The sequence below is a fragment of the Crassostrea angulata genome, chromosome 5 (assembly GCF_025612915.1).
Source record: "Crassostrea angulata isolate pt1a10 chromosome 5, ASM2561291v2, whole genome shotgun sequence".
Classification (NCBI taxonomy): Eukaryota; Metazoa; Mollusca; class Bivalvia; order Ostreida; family Ostreidae; genus Magallana; species Magallana angulata.
Window position 1 is genome coordinate 33,428,395 of NC_069115.1, and position 8,526 is coordinate 33,436,920.

The window sequence follows — 8,526 nt, forward strand, 5'->3', positions numbered from 1 at the left end:
TAGTACTAACGTAGAAGATTGTAATCGGCGTAAACTCTAGAAAGTTTTAACGTAATGTTTAGATTGGCCTATGTCCAATCAGATTGTAGTAGGCGGAGTTGAGACATTACTGCTCGTGACTTGAATGAGCTCGAGAGGGATAGAGGGAGAGTTAATGGAGTAATTTATAAGGTGATGCAGATGAGCATACTATTTTTATTTATTAACTGGCAAACAAATTAAGAGATATTTTATTCTATATTGATGTAACTTTGAATGAAGTGTATTGTAATTATTTTGACCGTTGACAACGATGTCTCTACATACAGACGTAATGTTAAAACATCCAAAAATTGTTCTAACTTTTAGAAACCACCCCAAAAAACTTGGAAATGCAAGTCTTAATATTCAAATAAAATTATGCCGAATCTACCCGGAGTTTATAAATTTCGGTACAAATGTTGATATATACGTGTGTCTGTGTTTATTTAACAACAAAAAACTCTAAACAAACAAACAAACAAAAACTAATCGTTACTCAGTGTGAAACATCTTTAATTCAGGACAAATCTGTCCATCATTGTTTAATTTTCCATGAAGGTTTTGCCTGCGTTAGTTTTCTCTCATCCGTTCATTTATTAACTCATACACGCATGCATTTATTCATTTGATTCATTATTCACCATTCGTTTGCATTTCAAATCGTTCAATGTCTGGTAAGTTTTGACATTACCTAATCCCTGTTTGTACACACTGTTGTCAAGGGCCACCTTAATCACAATAATATTACTTTAAAACACCTTACAGTATACCTAATAAAGACTTTCATTTCTTTTTACGGTTATAAAGGAATGATAATATTTTGTTCATCAATATCACCTATACTATACCTAAAAAAAACTATATATCTCCTTTCTCTCTGATTTAAATGAAAGGCAATAATGTTTAACGCTTTAAGATCTGATTGTACAGAGAAAACATTGCGTTGAAATTTTGTAAAAAATTTCCTTAAACGAAATATTCATTCAAATGCATCCATACATTTCGTCATGCAATATCACAGTCAAGTTGAATTGATGATATTTTGTGCTTCCTCCTGTCATTTTCATAAGACAGAAAACCGATCTTTTCTTGTTAATGCTTCCGCCTAGCCTTTTTATTAAACAAAATTAAGGTTGCTTTTTTTATTTAGTTAAAAGATGTTTTCACCAAGCAAATGGATCTTTACAAAGAAAATAATACCATTTCTATTTACTTTTGAACGTACATTATAAAACTATTAAATTATGGAGAATAATCAAAATAACAAGAAAAATAATGATCTGATTTTTAAAGCGCTAAACATAGCTCAGTGCTTTACTGTCGTCAGACTTCTACTTCCGGTGCATCGAATAACAGCCCCCTATGAGCAGAAGTATACATCATTTGAACTTGTAAGGGGACCAGTTTGAGGGGTTTATGCATTTAACTGCGCGGGCTATTGTGAATCGTACGGGCTATTAAGAATTTAATGTACGGGGCTTACATACATCATTGCAGGTGGTGCTACCCAGTGATGAGGAACTATAGTGCGAATACAGAAGCTGAAATGTTATATACAGATATCGTTTATTTACATTCAGAAGCTGGGTTAGCGCTTGTCAGTACTATGAGTACTTTGATTTGTTGAATTATTTAAACAATGTTTTATAGAAACTATTGATGATACAACATTCGCTTATATTATACATATAAACTAAAAGACACAATCCGTACTATTATTGATATAATTTATAGTATAAATATTTTCTTACTACCTTTGCATCCAGTTGTGATACATTTTTTGTCATAATCCTCACTCGCTGATCATACAGGATTAAAACAACAGCCCCAAAAGAAGAATGTTCACTTGACTGCTTTTGATATACTTGTTGATTGACATAAAGAGATTGGTTATTTATTCACGAAAAACAATTGTAAAGGGTTGTACAGAAAATTCGTTTTTAATTCGATTTTGCATTACCCTTTATAATTTTTCTTTAAATATGCAGGTACAACTTAAGGATATATTTTGAATTTAATATCTTTCAACAAAAGTAAAGTATGGGAACTTTCCAAATGAAAATATATTAAAGTAATAAAGCACGTCAACCTTTATTGGTTTTCCTTGGTATTTCATTTGACAAACATTTTATTTTTAAGGTATTTTAAATGAAGTATATATTTTAATGTCAAATTCATATAAGCATAATATTTATTTCACATTTTTTCATGAAGATGTAAGAAATTTCGATTTCAAAAAAGTAGTTTTTTACTGTACTTAGCAAAAAGCGCTCATTGGTAAATAAGTCATTAAAAAATAGCAAAATTAATTTTGGGAAAACCAAATTTACATAAAACGGTAAATTATGTGCTGATGCAGCATACTGGTAAATTTTCAACCACTGGAAAACTAAATGTTTTAATGTCTGTCCCTGACTTCCATCTTTATCTCAGCTCATATGTGTTACTTCCGCACATCCTTAGATATAATGGTTAAAATAAGTGATATGAAGGTTGCCCCGAAAAAAATTATTTGGCATATATGTATTCATTTCTGAGTTAACCTTGTGACCTCTCTTGAGGTTTTAGTATTGTATAATAAGTTAAAGACACATTTTTTTCTTTATTAAACTTTTAATTCCTCTGTGTGCACCGGGAGTTGTGGGTTAAAAAACTAAATTCTACATTTTTGAAATTTATGAATCATTAACACTTAGATCAAAAATTGTAACCATGCTGTTCTAGAAAAGAAGATTTTTAAGTTGATTGACAAAATATTCATTTTTAAGTTGAACTTCTGACCTTTCGTTGGCCCCAGTACTAGCCCGAGAATACATTATGTTATGTATACGTCTGTACCCAGGCTTTTTTTCTCTCCGTGTCATGTTCGCCCTTCTACAATTGCAAACGTGTTTGCCCCGTCTTCAATTTGCCCTGACTCGCTTGTGTACTAAAGGAATAGCTGAGAACATGTTGCGCTGTAGTCCTAGTAGTCTGTGGTCTTATTTCAATCAAAGATTCGAGTTTTCACAAACTGCATCTACATTTAGGTTTTCTTTCTTTTTAAAAACACTTCTAAAAAATAGATTTGAAGGCCTTCTAAGCAGCTATATGAACACCATTGGATTTCGTAGAAATAATATAAAAAAATATACTAAGTAACTATAAAATCGTTATTAATATTGTGCAAAAACTACAGTATTCGTGCCAAAAATGCAATGAAATGAAGGATTTCAACAAAATATTCATTTCAAAATGGTATCCTTATCTGAAAGTGCGTTATACTAGCAATTAATGTTAAGAGCATTATCTTAATATCAAATATTTGTATTGCTGTAAATGACTTCTTTTCCACGGGTCAATTCCTGGTATGCACAGCGATCTTCCTTGAAGTCCAGTCCTGTGTACATTTCTGTTTGATCAGTATTGGAGACATTTTCATTCCTATAAATTGGAGTTGTGTCATAATCAGCTGATACTCGTCTACAGCTACAATAAGAAAAACTGCATTTCTTGTTTACAAAACTCAACTTATTTTCGGAGGAGGGGTCATTCTTTATGTGGATTCTGTTTTTCAGAGTGTCGAAATTCCAAAACAAGACAACTAATCAATTTGTCAATCATCTTAAATGAAGGGAAGTTGGCTAAATCGATACAAATCAAACACATTCTTACTTGTTTTGAACTAAATGCGAACAAAATTTTTTTTTGGTTTAAATGACCTTTACTCTTTAGTATTTGAATAACAAAAAAAAAAGAAACCCTGTAAAACAGTTGATTTTTATAATGCTACTCACCTTCTGAACAACAGCATAGACAATATCACGTTTGCTATCAAAGAGACACCGGCAATGGTGCCTAGCGCAGCGATTGTTCCTTCATTTTTATCTGATTTTGTTATTTGTGTGACAAATGGTACGTATATTTGTCGAGCTCTTTTCAGTCGAGTTTATTTTCTGAGGCAACGTTATTATTTCTCGATTCGGTGTTGTCGTTTTTACAATTGTTAATAATAATGTCTTAGACGGTGTAGTTATTTTTCCAGTTAAAGTTGTCATTCTTTTTGTCGTTGTTGTTGTTTTGTCAGTCGTCAATGGTAACATTTTGTAGTCGATATAGTTATTTTTCTTGTAGATGTTTCTGGTTTTGTTGATGTTAATTGTTCAGTTCTTATTGGTAGTTTTGTAGTCGACATCGTTGTTGTCCCAGTAACATATGTTGCTGGCTCTTCATTCGTTAATGTTCGGTGTTCCGTCGTTAGTGGGGGTTTTGTAGTTACTTTATCAGTAGATGTTGTTATTTCATTCGTGGACATTAATTGTTCAGTCGGTTTATCGGAAGATATTATTTCAACTGTTGACAATAATTGCCCTGTCGTTTTTTGTAACTTTGTAGTCGAAGAAGCTATTTCTTCAGTAAATGTTGTCATTTCATCTGTTGATGTAAATTTTTTAATCGTAAGTGGTAAGACGGTAGTTGATTTGATTGTTCCTTCAGTAGATGTATTTGGACTATCAGTCGTTATTTCAGTTGTAAATATTTCCTCAGTTGATGCCGCTGTTCTTTCTGTTAATGTTATTTTTTCATTTGGTTTTGATGATAATGATGATGATGATAATGTTGATGTTGTTATTTCTTATTTCATTTGTGGATATTAATTGTTCAGTCGGTTCATTAGTAGATAATATTTCACCTGTTGACGATGACTGTTCAGTCGTTTTTTGTAACTTTGTAGACGGCGAAACTATTTCCTCAGTATATTTTGTCATTTCAACTGTTGATGTTAATTGTTCATTTGTTATTGATAGTTTTGTAGATATGCTTGTTGTGTCAGTAACATATGTTGCTGACCCTTCATCCATTGATGTTAAGTGTTTGGCCGTTAGTGGGGGCTTTGTAGTTATTTTTTCGGTAGATGTTGTTATTTCATTCGTGGACATTAATTGTTCAGTCGGTTTATCGGTAGATATTATTTCAACTGTCGACGATAATTGCCCTGTCTTTTTTGTAACTTTGTAGTTGACAAAGGTGTTTCCTTAGTAAATGTTGTCATTTCTTCTGTTGATGTAAATTTTTCAATCGTTAGTGGTAAGACCGTGGTTGATTTGATTGTTCTTTCAGAAGATGTATTTGGAATATATATATATTTATATATATTTCCTCAGTGGATGACGTTGTTGTTTCTGCTAATGTTATTATTCCCTCAATTGGTTTTGATGATGATGATGATGATGATGATGATGATGATGATGATGATTTCCTCAGCGGATGACGATCGTCTGATCGTCTCAGATGGTGTTGATGGCGAAAATGTACTTTGTGACATTAGTGTTGCCAGCAGTGTTGTCAGTAATTCTGCAGATGTCTTTGGTGACATTGGTGTTGACAGCAGTGTTTTCATAAACTCTACAGTTGTCTCTGGAAAAGTGTTTGTCGTTTGCACTGTCCATAGTGAAGAAACCTCGTTCGTTTTTGTCAAAGTAACCATTTCTGAATAATATGTAGAACTTCCTGCAATTCTGATCAAAATTAACATAGACAGGACAAAAAATAAGAAAAAGGAGATGAAAATGAAGGGGATGATGATGATGATGATGATGATGATGATGATGATGATGATGATGATGATGATGATGATGATGAAAATCAAATATTCAAAGAATTAATTTTAAAGTGTACGTACAATGTATAGACAGGCGACCAGAAATTAAATTGATTACGATTAAACACAATGAATACATGTACATGTATATAAGAGCTTTTGTTTTATTGTGTTACTTTATTTTTTATATCATATTTGATAAAACATTTAGGGAAAAAAAATTATCAGTTATACGCTTTCATATTAATTAGTGAAATAGTTTATTATAAGCTGTTAACAAATGTTGAGTTAAAAGTGTAGTATTTTTATAAATTTTACCTTCCTGATATGTGTATTTGGATAATTTATACCGGCATTTTACTTATTCTGTGGAAAAGACACACATAGTGTATTTACACTTATTGCACTCTTTAGCTCAAGTGACATTGAGCTTAATTACCGTTTGAATAACCAAAAACGACTTCTATCATTTAGATAATATGTTTTATCGCTCTCCCGTGAGAGAGTAGATTATGAGATTCAACCAGCAAAATACATCTGATTGAACAAATAACTCTACACATAACAGTAAATCAATATTGAATATCTACATGAATAATTGTCAAGAAATACACCAGAAGAACTTAGTCAAGATTACAATTTTGACATTGAACCTTTTTTTATTTAAATCTGCTCACATGATTGTCATCATGTAAAATAATCGCAACAAAATAATTCAAATTTTAAAGTGAAAACTTGTAATGTAGATTGCATGTTGACTCATACTCTAAAAGCTTATTATCCGTGTATAGAACTGAAAAGAACAGATATGTATATTTTGCTACCACACCCTTTTCAATATAAAATGCAAATCTGATTTAGGTAAATCACTCATACCATAAATGTGGAATACTCCAAGATACAAAGCTGCGAATGTGACACCCATTCCCATATCTTATTGTAAACGAATTGCTACTGGACTATAATATTGACAATCTGATAATTTTATCAAGGGCAGAACCACTATTTGGCTTTAAAAACACTTACACAACAAAATCCCGGTGCTTCCTTCTTTTCTTTCACGAGACCTAAAATGATTTTTTCGTCTTCCGTGGTAAGATCAATTAGAAAAAGCAAACAGGTGAATTATAAAAATTTTAGTTGCGCAATGAACTCATTAATAAAATAAATGAAAATCTAATTTCCGCAAGTTAAATAACAGAAAACAAAAGCAGATATGAAGCATTCGTTAACAAAAAGGAGTATAGGAAGAAGATAGCACATGTATTTTTAAAATCAGTCCCATGTTAGATGATTTGAATTGTGCATTAAATTTAGATTTCCTCAATTATAAAAAGGTATGTTTACTTGAATTGAACCAATCGCAAGGTATTGCAGACGCAATTTATGATAATTAAAATACATTTATGTATTCTTTTTCATCTTTTCATTCAAACCCCACATACAAAATTGTCATGATGGCATTTTTCAGAAAACACCAGGTTTACTCATGTCATTAGTTGCTATTCATAATTATAAAACATAATACAAAATACCTTATTAGTTTCCAGGTTTATAAAATATCTAATCAAGATTTGTATCATACATGTACTCATTGTTAAGTATTTTCAATTTCCATATATTATATTAATATCATTCCAATACCCTATTTGTACAAGTTAATTTTTAAAAGGACTAAGAATAATTAGTGGGAAACTGGTGTTTATTAAGGCAGGACGTTCAGCCATTTGGGGATAAAGTTATAAACTTCTTAAACTTACTTATTTATGCTCAAAACTAATCAAATCTATTATCAAAATATTACCAGTTGTTTTATATGCAGAATACATATACATTTTTTATCACTTAGAACAGCTTTAAAACTGTCCAGCTAAAAAGCAAAAAAATGTTCTATTGGTGTCCTTCCTAAAACTATTTACAATGTATTAATGAAAAGTACGTTAGTGTCTAAATAGCTGTATATGGATCCTAAGTCAACTAAGTAAATAATTTATATGTATATGCAACTTCTGATCTATTTATTGGTATAACTCGAATTGCATAAATAATACCTTTTTAAAATCAGTTTAAAAACTATAGACGACCTCGTTGCAAGCAACGATTAGGTCTTCCGTCGTAGCTGCGTCATACTTGTGACGTAACACAAAATATTGATAGCCGACCATGGTACAATATTAGATGTATAAACACGGAGTAAAAGAAGCAAAGTATTATGCTACAATATACATGTTTATAAGCAAATACAAATCTTAACACGTTGTCTATAGTTTGCTTCGCCGCATTTTATTTTTATCGAACGCAAGCGCCAATGAGTATTTATGCGGAGATCCTGGAAATTTTACAGGGGGTTTTGAAGAATAATTTAGTTTTTCGAGGAGGGGGAACATGCGCGGATCAGAAATTTTTTCCGGGGTGGGGGTTGAAAATTTTGACGGTTATTTGAGTTTGCCAAGGAATGTCCGAGGCATATGTTTGGTAAGTTTATAATGTACACGTATTTTAAAGAAATTTTGCGGGGGGGGGGGGGGGGGAGGTCTGGAACCCTTCTCCTTCCCTTCTAGATCCGCGCATGGAGAATCTTATTGATTATGTCAATTTGTTTTGTCTCAAAGATTCATTTTCTTTTTAATCAATAAAGTTTTACCTTAAAAAAAGAAGAAATCGTGCACAATTTTCAATGTTGGCATTTAACAATTTTATGGTCTAATAAAAATTTAATTAAGAAACAACTCTTTATCCAAAATATTGCATAAAAAAGATTTACATCGCATTTTTTTAAATTACAAAAGGTTATACAAAATGAACTTAGATTAACCGCTAACAAAAAGGCATAAAGAGAGACTGGGAATTAATTTCTTCTCCTTTTTTTACATCAAAAGAATCATAATAAATCAAAAGAAATCAAAAGAAAATAAATCAAAATA

At 31.4% G+C, this 8,526-nt stretch overlaps 1 pseudogene; it reads right to left on the reverse strand.

Annotated features, from left to right (window-relative positions):
- Positions 1–3,205: 3,205 nt before the first annotated feature.
- Positions 3,206–6,533, reverse strand: LOC128182806 (uncharacterized; annotated as a pseudogene).
- Between the last annotated feature and the right edge of the window lie 1,993 nt (positions 6,534–8,526).